The sequence below is a fragment of the Nomascus leucogenys genome, chromosome 12, assembly GCF_006542625.1.
Source record: "Nomascus leucogenys isolate Asia chromosome 12, Asia_NLE_v1, whole genome shotgun sequence".
Taxonomy (NCBI): Eukaryota; Metazoa; Chordata; class Mammalia; order Primates; family Hylobatidae; genus Nomascus; species Nomascus leucogenys.
In genome coordinates, this window is record NC_044392.1 from 64725059 (window position 1) to 64737133 (window position 12075).

A 12075-nucleotide genomic window follows, 5' to 3' on the forward strand; every position below is an offset into this window, starting at 1 on the left:
GAAAAAAACAGAGAGGAGCCCAATCAGGTAGGTGCCCCATAGTCCATTTTAAGGACCTTGGCTTCTAATCTGAGTAACAGGGGCACCATTGGAGAGCTTTTATAAGAGAAATGATACCATATGATTTACATTTTAATGGAATCATTCTGGCTGCCATGTTGAGAAAAGACTGAAGGAAGAAAAGAGTACACTCAAGTGGCCCATTAAGAGAACGCTGCATTATGAGTGAGAGATGATGGTGGCTTCAGCCAGGTTAATGGCAGTGGGGGTGGTGGGAAGTACTAAACAGTTGAAATCTGGGATACACTTTTGATGGTAGAGCAGACAGGATTTGCTCATGCACTAGATTTGGAATCAAGACTGATGCAAAGGTGTATATAATGAGTCTTTAACCAGTTTTGAGAGCATGCACTATGTACCTATTAGGACTGCATTTAAGTATATATAACAGGAAACCCAGCTACAGTGACATAAAAAAATGAGAGCTTAGCTGTTTCACATAACTGGTTAGACCAAGGCTGGTCAGCTACTCAAAGTTGTCATCTGTCCCAGGTTCTTGCTATCTTTCTGCTAAGCCATAGTCTAACAGATTGCTTCTTTGTTCTTTTCCTTGTGCTTCATGGTTCCAAGATTGCTGCAGTACTTCCATGCATAATGTCAGTATTACAGGAAAGAAGAAATGGCAGAGGGGCAAAAGGGACCCTACCAGTTGAGTTTGTCCTTTTATGCCCAGAAAGCAAAAGCTTTCCTGGGCGCTACATTCAGCAAACTTCCCCTCATAGCTCATTGGGTCACATGACCAATTATAAGAGAATGAAATTACTATGTGTGGTTCAGGTGAATTACAATTCATGCATTATGGCCAGGGTAGGATGCCTCCTCTCTTTAAAGTCAGAGGATTTCTACCAGTACCAAGCAAATAGGGGTTCTATTAGCAGAGAAGAAGGGGCATGTGGTAGGAAGGATGTTGGGCTAGTGATGAACGATTTCAACTGTTGATTGCTTTTTTCACTTTTATTGCAAAATACCTGCTGCCCATGTTTGGCAGGTGTATATAATAAACATGTTTTTATAAGATATCGGCACAATGGCACTATGATTATGGAAGACTTTACAAATAAGCTGATCGAAAGACATGGGAAGGGCATGGAGGGGGCACCATTTCAGATTATACAAATGGCCATAAAAAGCATAGTGTTCTGGGGACTCTCAAAGTCCATGTAGAGGATGGTGGACTGGCTTGGTGATCTTGCTCATTTTAGGTTCTCTGGAGAAACAAGGGAAGTATCGACTGAAAAACTAATACAGTGAGAAAAGAAAATGCACATGTTTTAAAGCTGGAGGCAGAAGTCCTCTTCGGGGACTCGTGTGTGTGTGTGTGTGTGTGCACGTGTGTGTGTGTGTGCACGTGTGTGTGTGTTAGCAAAACATTTGTATGGTTGTTTAATTCCGAAAAATTGGCTCCCAGAATCTTGTCTTGAAAGGAAAAAATGAAACAAAGAAAACTAAATTGCTCTGCAAAATAAAGCAAGCAGAATTTTAAATTTTGGCTGTCAGTGTAAGAGGAAGGATAATGGGATCTTGGGAACTGGAAAGGAAAGGGGAGAAATGAAAATGGATAGGAGAGGAAGTTACATAACCCTTATCACCAGGGTATAGTGTACATTATAGCCTCTCCCCATTTTACAGGGAACAAGTTGAGCAACTTTCAAATGGCAGGGCCAGGATTTACATGCAGCAATTTCTGACTGCATTGCAGTCCTGGCAGGCCTGGTGCTTTTTCTGCACAAAACCTCCCTCAAGTCACCAGGGAGTTCAGATTTGACCTGAGAGGTGGTTGGTTGGTCATTTACAAATTCTCCCATCCCCCACTTCTGTCTACGGAAAGATTTTAAGGTGAGGGCCCACCTCAGTCATGAATTGTTCCATCAGGTGCCCTGGCAGGAAGTCCCATAATGACCTTGGGGAACCAGACAGTTTCCTCTGGTTGTGGGATGGTTCCACCTCCATCACCAGAATAAGCTGGTAAACAAACTTAGCTCCACCTCCTAGGCCCTGGCGTCCTGCAAACAGGCCTCTGTGGAGAGACTTACTGAGACTTTCAATTTCCTGTGAAGAAAGAGACTAGTATCTGGGCCCTATAGAATAGTTATCAATTTGCATTTGGTTTCCTTTGTGTCTTGAGAGAGAGAGAGAGAGGGAGACAGAGAGAGAAGCGCTGGGGGAGAAAGCAAAAGCAAAATGAAGCAGTAATTGCACAGCCCCATTCACCCTGGGAACTTGGTACCCATGGTTTCTCACATTCTCTACAACTCCACAACGTGATGTCTGCTCAGAACTCACATCTCTCAGGCTTCCCACTGGGTGCTGATTACCACTATATTCTGCTTCCTGTCAGTTGCAAGGACACTAGCGAGCTCTATTTTACCTTTTGAGTATATGGCAATAATTTAGCTCAAATAATCCAATTATTTAAAGGATTTTTGTATCTAAAATATCTGTCGGTCTTTGCAAGTGCCCTGCAAATTATGTTGGTTGTGAAAACTCCTTGAAGGGCTGAAATGTGTCAATGGAAAAAAGTCAAACTCTGTAAAATATTTGAAGAGACTTTATTCTGAACCAAATATGAGTGACCAATGGCCTGTGACACAGCCCTCAGGAGATCCTGAGAACATGTGCCCAAGGTGATCAGGGCAAAGCCTAGTTTTACACATTTTAAGGAGACATGAGACATCAATCAAATACATGTAAGATGTACTTGGTTTGGTCTGAAAAGGGGGAGCAACTTGAAGTGGGGGGATTGCAATGGGGGCTTCCAGGTTATAGGCAGGTTTAAAATTTTTCTGATTCACAATTGGTTGAAAGAGTTATTATCTAAAGACCTGGAATTAATAGAAAGGAATGTCTGGGTGACAATAAGAGGTTGTGGAGACCAAAGTTTTATCATTCAGATGAAGCTTTCAGGTAGCAGGCTTCAGAAAGACTTGATTGTAACTGTTTCTCATCAAACTTTCAGAGTCTGTTCTGAGAGGGAGGCGTGTACGATGAGGCATGTCCACACTCCACCCCCCATCATGGCCTGAACCAGTCCCTCAGGTAAGTCTTGGAACACACTTGCTGAGAGAAGGGGTCCATTCAGATGGTCGTGGGTGTTAGAATTTTATTTTTGGTTTACAGATGGTATGTCCTATGAACTGAGTTCAGGTTTGTGTGGTTTGATTCCCAGCACCAAGCAGTGTGACGCTCAGGAAATGATAGCTACGTAAAGACTTCTTAGAGTAAGATGAAAAGTGAACAAAGAAGTGGAGAAAAGATGGAGTAGGCTGTGGCTTTTTTTTTTTTTTTTTTTTTTGACACTTAGGAAAGTCTGATAAGAGCATCTCCTAGTGAGGGAGGAGAAAGGAAGAAACTGGTCAGGCAGGTAGTTAGGGTGGGTTCTCTTTCAAACAAAAGAACAGCCTGAAAAATGAAGCTGCAGGCACAGATAAAGGAACTTGCCCGGGGGGCTTGCCTAAGACATACCCACAGCCACACAGATAAGAAAGGCTACACAGGTGGCTTGCCCAGACATGCCCACAAAGGACAATTCCATCCCCTGACACATGCACAGTAAGGGGAACAAAGCAATACAGAGTAACTCAAGCTAAGGGCCCACATGTGCATTAGAAGAACAAGGTAGAGCTACCAGAAATTCGTACCTATGCAAATGAGATCCCCAGCCCTTACTGGTCTCCTATAAAAGCCTTTGCATTCAACTGTAAAAATGGTAACCCTTTTCTGGGTCCCCTCTCCTCAGCCAAGAGCTTTCTTCTTTCGCTTATTAAACTTTTGCTCCAACTTCACCCTTTGTGCTCACTCTCCCTAATTCTCTTAGTTGTGAGACAAAGAACTCCAAGTGATAACTCACAATGAGAGACTGCTACTTCGTGGTGCATTGGTGAGACTGTAACATCAGGGCTGAGGCTGGCCCTGTCCCCTAGTCGGTATGTAATTCCAAGAGTGCAAGCTCACCAAGGGAACCATGTTTGATTGGCTCTATTCAGCAGAAATCAGTTTGGGGACAGGTGTTAATTTAGTACATACAGTTAAATAGACATGTGGGCACCTATACATATACACACTTTGTGCATCCATCTCTTTAAATAAAACATGATGTTACAGTAGGTAGTTATGCAGACATGAGCAGGGCAGGAATGGGCCCCAAAACCAGGAATGCCAGGTAACCATGAGGTGATGATCAGGCAGTTGTTAACTATCGCTCTAAAATAATAATTGGTCGCAGCTGGCACCAGGGAACGGCAATCTCCCAGTAGATAGAAAACACCAAAATTTGGTGATCGGCAGCTTCCTAATAAGATCTCAGGAGTTGGGCGAGTGGGCCCAAGCGCGCACACTAAAAGGCAAAATGGCAGAGTTTAACTGGTATATGACCTTCCTCTAGGAATACTCAACTGGTAAGGGAAGAACGCCTCAAGTGAGCATGTGCACAACTCCAGTAAACACACCGTGCACGCGGCCCCCTCCCAAGTCCTGGCAGGCCACTGCTTATGCGGACAGCCCACCCCGAAGGAAGAATCAGGGGAGCGGTAACACAAGACATCGGAAACATGACAACATATAAAACCCCAAGACAAAAGTCAAACCATTCACTTTAATCTCTCAAGTCATCTGCTTGGCCCTCTTCCAAGTGTAGTTTACTTCCTTTCATTTCTGCTCTAATACTTTTTAATAAACTTTCACTCCTGCTCTAAAACTTGCTTCAGTCTCTTTCTCTGCCTTATTCCCCTCAGTCAAAATCTTTCTTCTGAGGAGGCAAGAATTGAGGTTGCTGCAGACCTGTACAGATTCGCCACTACTAACAATAAGATGTAAGATGAAATGGTATTCTCTGCAGGAGCACAAAGGGAAGGAAAAGAGAGTTGTTTCTGGGAATCAAGTAGGCAACATAGTGGGGTGATGGCAATCCACCCCCAACCTCTCCACCTGACCATGTCTCTCTTCCCTCCAGGATCCTGTCCACCATGACCTTCTTTCTTTCTTGCTGCAGTTGTCTTTTGAAGCCTTTACATCACTTTCTTGGCTTCCCTTAAATGCCATGGTCACTTAGCAGGCAGCCCTTCTGCCTGATGTGGTTGCCCAGCAGAGCACCTTCCTGGGTTGTGCAGGGGTGAGGGAAGAGGAAAAGAACTGTGGGGGTGTGGGCATCATTCCTTCTTGGGGTTTGTGATTAGGGCAACCAGGACAGGTGGGAGTTGGTGGTGTTAATCAGTCTGTTAACAAGTGTGTTCTGATTTCTGAGTTTCAGGACTGAGCTAAGGGCTCACTGTTCTCTGTTGTCTATCTCTGCTCATCAAGCAAAAAAAAAGGGGGGTGGGGGTGAAAATAGAAAACAGTTATCCATCAGCTGTCTTTCTTGGGTTGAAGATAGGGGCTTGGAGAGACATTTCCTGGATTCTGATCCTGATAGCCACTAACTGGCTGTATAATCACAAGCCTTCACACCCCAGCCAGGGATGCCAGGGAATGGCAGACTTTATATTTTCTCAAGGCAGGATTTTCCCATTGTTCAAACTGCTAGGCAGAGTTCCCAGCACTTAGCAGGAACAGCGGTGGGGGCAGGGGCGGGGGTTGGACAGGTGGGCAATGAATGCCTCTGATACTGTCCCTTCTAACTTGACACTCTAAAATTCCAGATTCTTTCTGTCAATAAATGGCCAGAGCAGTGGTTAATAAACACAAAAGGTTCAGAGGAACAAATAGGGTGTAGGACCCAGGCGGGCAATAGAAAGATTTCATTGCAATTCAGGTAAGGACAAGAGAATTTTAATTCAAATTATTCAATAAAAATTTATAAAAAGACATCTTGGTAAAATGTTATAAAAGGTTACTGTTCAAAAAAGCCAAAAAGGTAATAAAGGATGCACTATATTGCAAGAAAAGGTATATGATTAGGAAGTTGTAGTCCTACAAGAAGTGTTCAGTTTATTAACTCATGGCTCATCTAGAATGAACTTGGAACTAATGCCTTGCTTTCCCATCCAGAGTCTCAGACCAAACCCTGATTCTGAAATGTCAGTTACTGTACTCATGTGACTGACCTAGTTTTTAAGTCTCACTTATCTGGATGAGAAAAATCTGTAGTTCTGGGAAATTGTACGAGCAAGCAGAGAGAAAATAAAGAGATAAAAATGGGATCAATACTTTTGGTAAATTGTGTTCATTCAAGGAAACTGATTTGTCCTCATGATGCTGCTTTGATGATGCTCTCTCTGCTTAGCACATTTAGTGGGTGGGTATGTTCGACTTACAAGACTTAGTTATATGCTTACAAAGATTCTGCTTATTAGATTTATAAATCTTCTCTGTCAGAAGTTTGAGTGTTGGAGATAATTTAAATTTCTAGTTGTAGGTAGAAATATCTAAGAATCGGCGAGGTGCAGTGGCTTACGCCTGTAATCCCAGCACTTTGGGAGGCCGAGGTGGGCGGATCATGAGGTCAGGAAATCCAGACCATCCTGGCTAACATGGTGAAACCCCGTCTCTACTACAAAAATACAAAAAATTAGCCGGGCGTGGTGGCAGGCGCGGTGGCTCACGCCTGTAATCCCAGCACTTTGGGAGGCCGAGGTGGGCGGATCACGAGGTCAGGAGATCAAGACCACGGTGAAACCCCGTCTCTACTAAAAATGCAAAAAATTAGCCGGGCGGGTGGCGGGCGCCTGTAGTCCCAGCAACTCAGGAGGCTGAGGCAGGAGAATGGTGTGAACCCGGGAGGCGGAGCTTGCAGTGAGCCGAGATGCACCATGGCACTACAACCTGGGTGACTGAGCAAGACTCCGTCTCAAAAAAAAAAAAAAAGAAATGTCTAAGAATCTTTGATGAATTACAAAGCCCTACATGATCTTCGGTCCCCTTCTTTTCTCCTATAGTGGTGAATGGTGTGCTCATTTCCCCAGCACTGACGTAGACTTTTATATGTCAGCCTTATCTCTAGGGGGTTATTTACATCTCTGGGGACTTCCATGACACCTATTATGATGAACCTCTGGCTTCCATTAAAAAAAAAAAATCCACCACTTTGGGGCATTGTTCAGTGTAGAAAGCAAGGTAGGGCATTTTGGGAGCAGTACACAGACAGACCTGAGTGTAGTCTCATAGGATATCTATTTGAGACCTTCATGGAAGGCTTGGAGTGCTGGGCCGCTTCTCAGCTCCATGGAAGACTCCACGACATGTCCTGGTGGGCTCATCAGGATGCTCCTGGGGATAAAGTTTCCATCTGAGTGTGAATTATAAGTTCACTTTACCTGCTGTGTGATTTTGGGCAAGTTCCTTAACATCTGTGAGCTTGTTTCTTCATCTATAAAGTGGGAATAGTAATAGCTAGCTCAAAAGATTATTGATAATGCTGATTTGAATTAATGTTTGTAAAATACTTAGCATAGTGCCTGAAACATATAAAGTGACCAAGCCATGAGAACTATCTGTTCCTCGTAAGTTTCTGGTCAAGGAGAACTGGGAACCCCCTAAATGCAATCAAAATGTTAGGTCTAGAGTTCAATTCAACAAGCACGCATTGACCATCTGCTAATGTAGTCATCATGCTGGGAATTCATTCATTCATTTGTTCAACAAATATTTATTAAGCAGATGCTTGTTAAGGAAATTGGTTACACCTATTGGCTGCTCAATCCCCTGAACAGTGCTGAAAACACACCTAAAAATTATTACTCTTTGTTCTTTTGCTTATGAATGTATTCTGCATTCAGAGAGGGTTTTGAAAGGTAAATACATATTTCTAATTAAAAGAAGCAAGGCTTCATATTGTATGATGAAAAGGCTACATGCTGTATGATTCCAACTATATGACATTCTGGAAAAGGCAAGACTATGGAGATGGTAGAAAGATCAGTGTTTGGGAGTGGGACAGGGGGAAGGAGGGGTGAATAGGAGGAGCACGGAGGATGTTTAGGGCAATGAAACTATTCCATATAATACTGTAACGGTGAATACATGTCATTGTACACTTGTCAAAACCCATAGAATGTACAAGCAAAGAGTGAACCCTAATGTAAATGATGGACTTCAGTTAATAGTGGATCAATGTTGGTCTATCAACTGTAACAAATGTCTCACACTAATGCAAGATGTTAATAATAGGGAAAACTATATATGGGGGTGGGGTGAGGGGATATGTGCAAACTCTCTGTACTTTCTGCTCAATTTTTCTGTAAATCTAAAACTAGTCTATTAGTTAACAAAAAAAGTAAGTGAGATTTTATCTCCCAGGCTTACCTACTGGAGATCAGACTTGATTTCTTAGGCTAAAATGCGTGTTTCTCCGTCATGATCTTGAACTACCCTGTGCTTATCTTAATCCCAGTATCTCTGCATTATATTATTCCTGCAAGAATGCAAACTCTGTGAGAACAAGGACCATGCCTTACTCATCTTTGTAGGATCATGTAAGTCATGTGTTCAGACTTGCCAATGGCTTCCCATTCCAAGTGCTTTAGACATATTAGCTCATTAAATCCTTAAAACAACCCTGTAAGGTAGATGCCATTATTAGTCTATCAATTATGAAAAAACTGAATCACAAAGAGGTTAAGAAACTTGCCTGACGTAACCAAACTAGTAACTGGCAGAGCTGAGACACCAACTCAGAAAGTCTGGCTTCAGAGTCTGCAGAAAAAGTACCAGAAAACCCAAAGATGTTTTAAACTGTGGGTCACAACACGTTTTGGGGGTGAAATAATTTTAAGGTGCCTCAAACAAGGATGTTTTTAAAAGTACAATAATAGAATGGAAGAAAAAGGAGAAATATCAGCATACCTTGCACATGGTAGGGGTGGTATTGTTTTGTGAAACTTTTATCTTATTTGTATATTACATGTATGTATATTACGTGGCACTGAGAGGCCATGTAAAATGTACTTAGAAGGCTCACTGCGTTAAACCATAAGGAGAGTTATTACCTCAGGTAACAAGCAGTGCAGAGTGAAGGCAGCTTCAGGCCTGACATGCCATCCCTGACTCCTGCCCCATTACCCTGAGAGCCTGTTGTCCCTGTTCTGCTACATAAGCTGGCTTCATCTCACCAGTTCCTGTCATCATATCCAAATCCAGTGATGCCCAGAGGCAGGGAAACAGCATCACTTCTGGAGAATCCTATCCCAGAAGTCCCTAGGAGATTGCCTCTTGCCTCCCTTACTAGATGAGATACCTCCTTACCTCTCACTGGCCACACCTGGATCACGTGGCCACCATGAATCACCCTGGGGGAAGGAGACCAGGACTACCATGATCAGATTCCACCATCTGAAACACCTCTGAGCACATATATCCATATATCCAGCAAGGTAAAAGGGGAAATGAGTCTCAGGCACCCAAAGTGTTTGCCCTGAGTAGAACCTAGAAAATAAAAAAAATGTTTAAATTAATTTTCTCTCTCCTTAGAGATAGAAGCTTTCTGCATACTACCCATCTATTCATACATTTATTTACTCAACACACATTTACTGTTTATCTAATATATGCCTGGCACTGTGCTAGGCAATGGGGACACAGAAGTAAGCAAAAGAGATAAGACCCATGCCTCCTGGGGATGACTCTAGAAAGGGAGAGAGTAGTTGAACAAATAATCTCAGAAATACATATATGTAACTTCAAATGGCTATAAATGCTCCTAAGGAAACGGCATGATTGAGGTTGTAACAGGAGGATCTGATTTAGATGGAAAGGGGAGGTGCTCAAAGAAGTCTTTTCAGAAAAGGTCATTTAAGCAAGATATAAAGAATGAGTAGAAGTCAGTAGAGTGAGGAGTGGGAGGAAGAACATTCCAAGCAGAGGGATCAACATACACAAAATGTTGGGATTGAAATCTTAGCACTTTAGAAGAATGGGAAGAAAGAGGATACATGGAGATTTTTGGCTATCAAATAGAGAGCAGAGACCCTTTCTAGGAGAGAGAGATCTGAGAACTTTTTAACTCCAGGAACTCTTTGTGGTAACAGTCTATCTTTGTTTCTAATATACAGATGTTCTTTCCTAATCCTGGATATCATTGCTTGTTTCTGGAAGATGTGTAGGTTATTCAACTCATTTCTCACAGGAGATGAGAAGCCAAGACTTCAGATGGCTTGCAGTATACATAGTTTGAGACAACTTGAGCTTTTGTTCATCTCAAAGGAAGAGGAATTGTGCAGGCCAATTGATGATGGCATTCTGTACTGATTGGCCTATTCTTGGGGAAATATGGGTTGCCTTTGATGTTGTTGTTGTTCTGGTGTCTCTGTGCCGAAAGATGAGATTAGGTTCTAAGTATGGGACAGTGTTTCCCTGTGAATGTAATAAACATTGCTCTTGTCAGTCATTCTTGAATATGCGAATACTGAGACAGGGCTGGGTTCAAGGGCATTCCCACTGGAGTCAGGTTAGCTGATTCCTGAAAGATGGGGGCAGCTCTAGGAGTAGGGAGAGAAGTACTCCAAAGAGGACCCTCATACAGACCCCAAGAGTGGTGACACTTTGTGTTTAAGTTTTCCTTTTATAACGTGCTTCTCTTATCATAAAACAAAGTCTTAACAAACCTTCAACTAAGTCTTAACAAAACCTCTTCTAACTTCAGCTATCTCTACATGGAATTGAAGATAGAATCATTGTCCAAGTTGGGCAAAATGGCACAGGGGAGAACAATAGCAGTATGTCTTCAGACAAATGGGTATAATTGTAGATGGGAAAGTAATAGTTTGAATTCCCATGATGGACTCTAATGACCAGTGAATATCAGAATTGGTCTTTGGAGTGTGTGTTTCTTGAGGTTTCTCAGAAATTCCTGGAGATACATGCCTGGTAATAGACAGTACTTTCTGCAATTAAAAGAAATGGAGCTGAGACTACATTGATTTGAGGATTAAAGGTATGTATGAAGTTTGGAATTTTTATTACAAATATATTCTTTCTAATCCTCACAACTGCCCTGCAAGGTGATTTTATTATATCAGAAAAGTGAGGCTCAGTGCAATGCCTAACCCAAGGCTACGGGGCAAACAAGAGGCAGAGTGGGTTCAGGTTCAAGTTCGTCTGTGTCAGATGCCCAGGCTCATTCTGTTATGTCATACTGACTGCCTCCTTGAACACAGCTTATTAGTGTGCTTCCTTTCAAGACCTTCAAAAAAGGAAGGTTAGGGTGGTTCACTTCCACTCTACAGCTAGACTAGGAGAATGACCCAGGGGACAGTGGAAGATGACAGCTACAAGAAGAAAAAGAACCTTTTGTCTTAGCAGAAACTGAGGCCTCCTGTGGTATCCTTTAACTTCTTGCTACCTTATCTACACATTTATCAACATCTACAGCCATTTTCATCTTTTTTTCCCCTCAGATAAAGTTTCCTTTTCCCGGCCACATGCAGTGACTCATGCCTGTAATCCCAGCACCTTGGGAGGCTGAGGCAGGCAGATCACCTGAGGTCAGGAGTTTGAGACCAGCCTGACCAACACGGTGAAACCCCATCTCTTCTAAAAATACAAAAGTAGCTGGGTGTGGTGCCGCTCGCCTGTAATCCCAGCTGCTCAGGAGGCTGAGGCAGGAGAATCGCTTGAACCCGGGAGGTGGAGTTTGCAGTGAGCCGAGATCGCGCCATTGCACTCCAGCCTGGGCAATAAGAGGGAAACTCTGTCTCAAAAAAAAAAAGTTTCCTTTTCCCATTTAAAGCCAGACTTCTACCTAAGCTTCTAATTGCCCCGTCCTCCCTCTTCTCTCAGACACTGTTCCATCTGCACACCCTCTTTCTTATACTTTAAATGTCTACCTTTGCTAATTCTCATTGCTATACCCATAATATGCTCTCATCTTTGCCATCTTAACCCATCACTTTAAACCCAAATTTTCCGCTATGGATCAATTAACTTGTTCCTATTATTATCCACACTTCTCAAAAATGCAGATTATACTTAGTTAGCTCCACTTCCTCCTATCCCAATAATTTCTAATTTTATTCTGAACTAGCTTCTTCCTGTTTCATTACCTTCATTAATGTCACCCTAACATCCTAACGAATACTTTAAAAATCT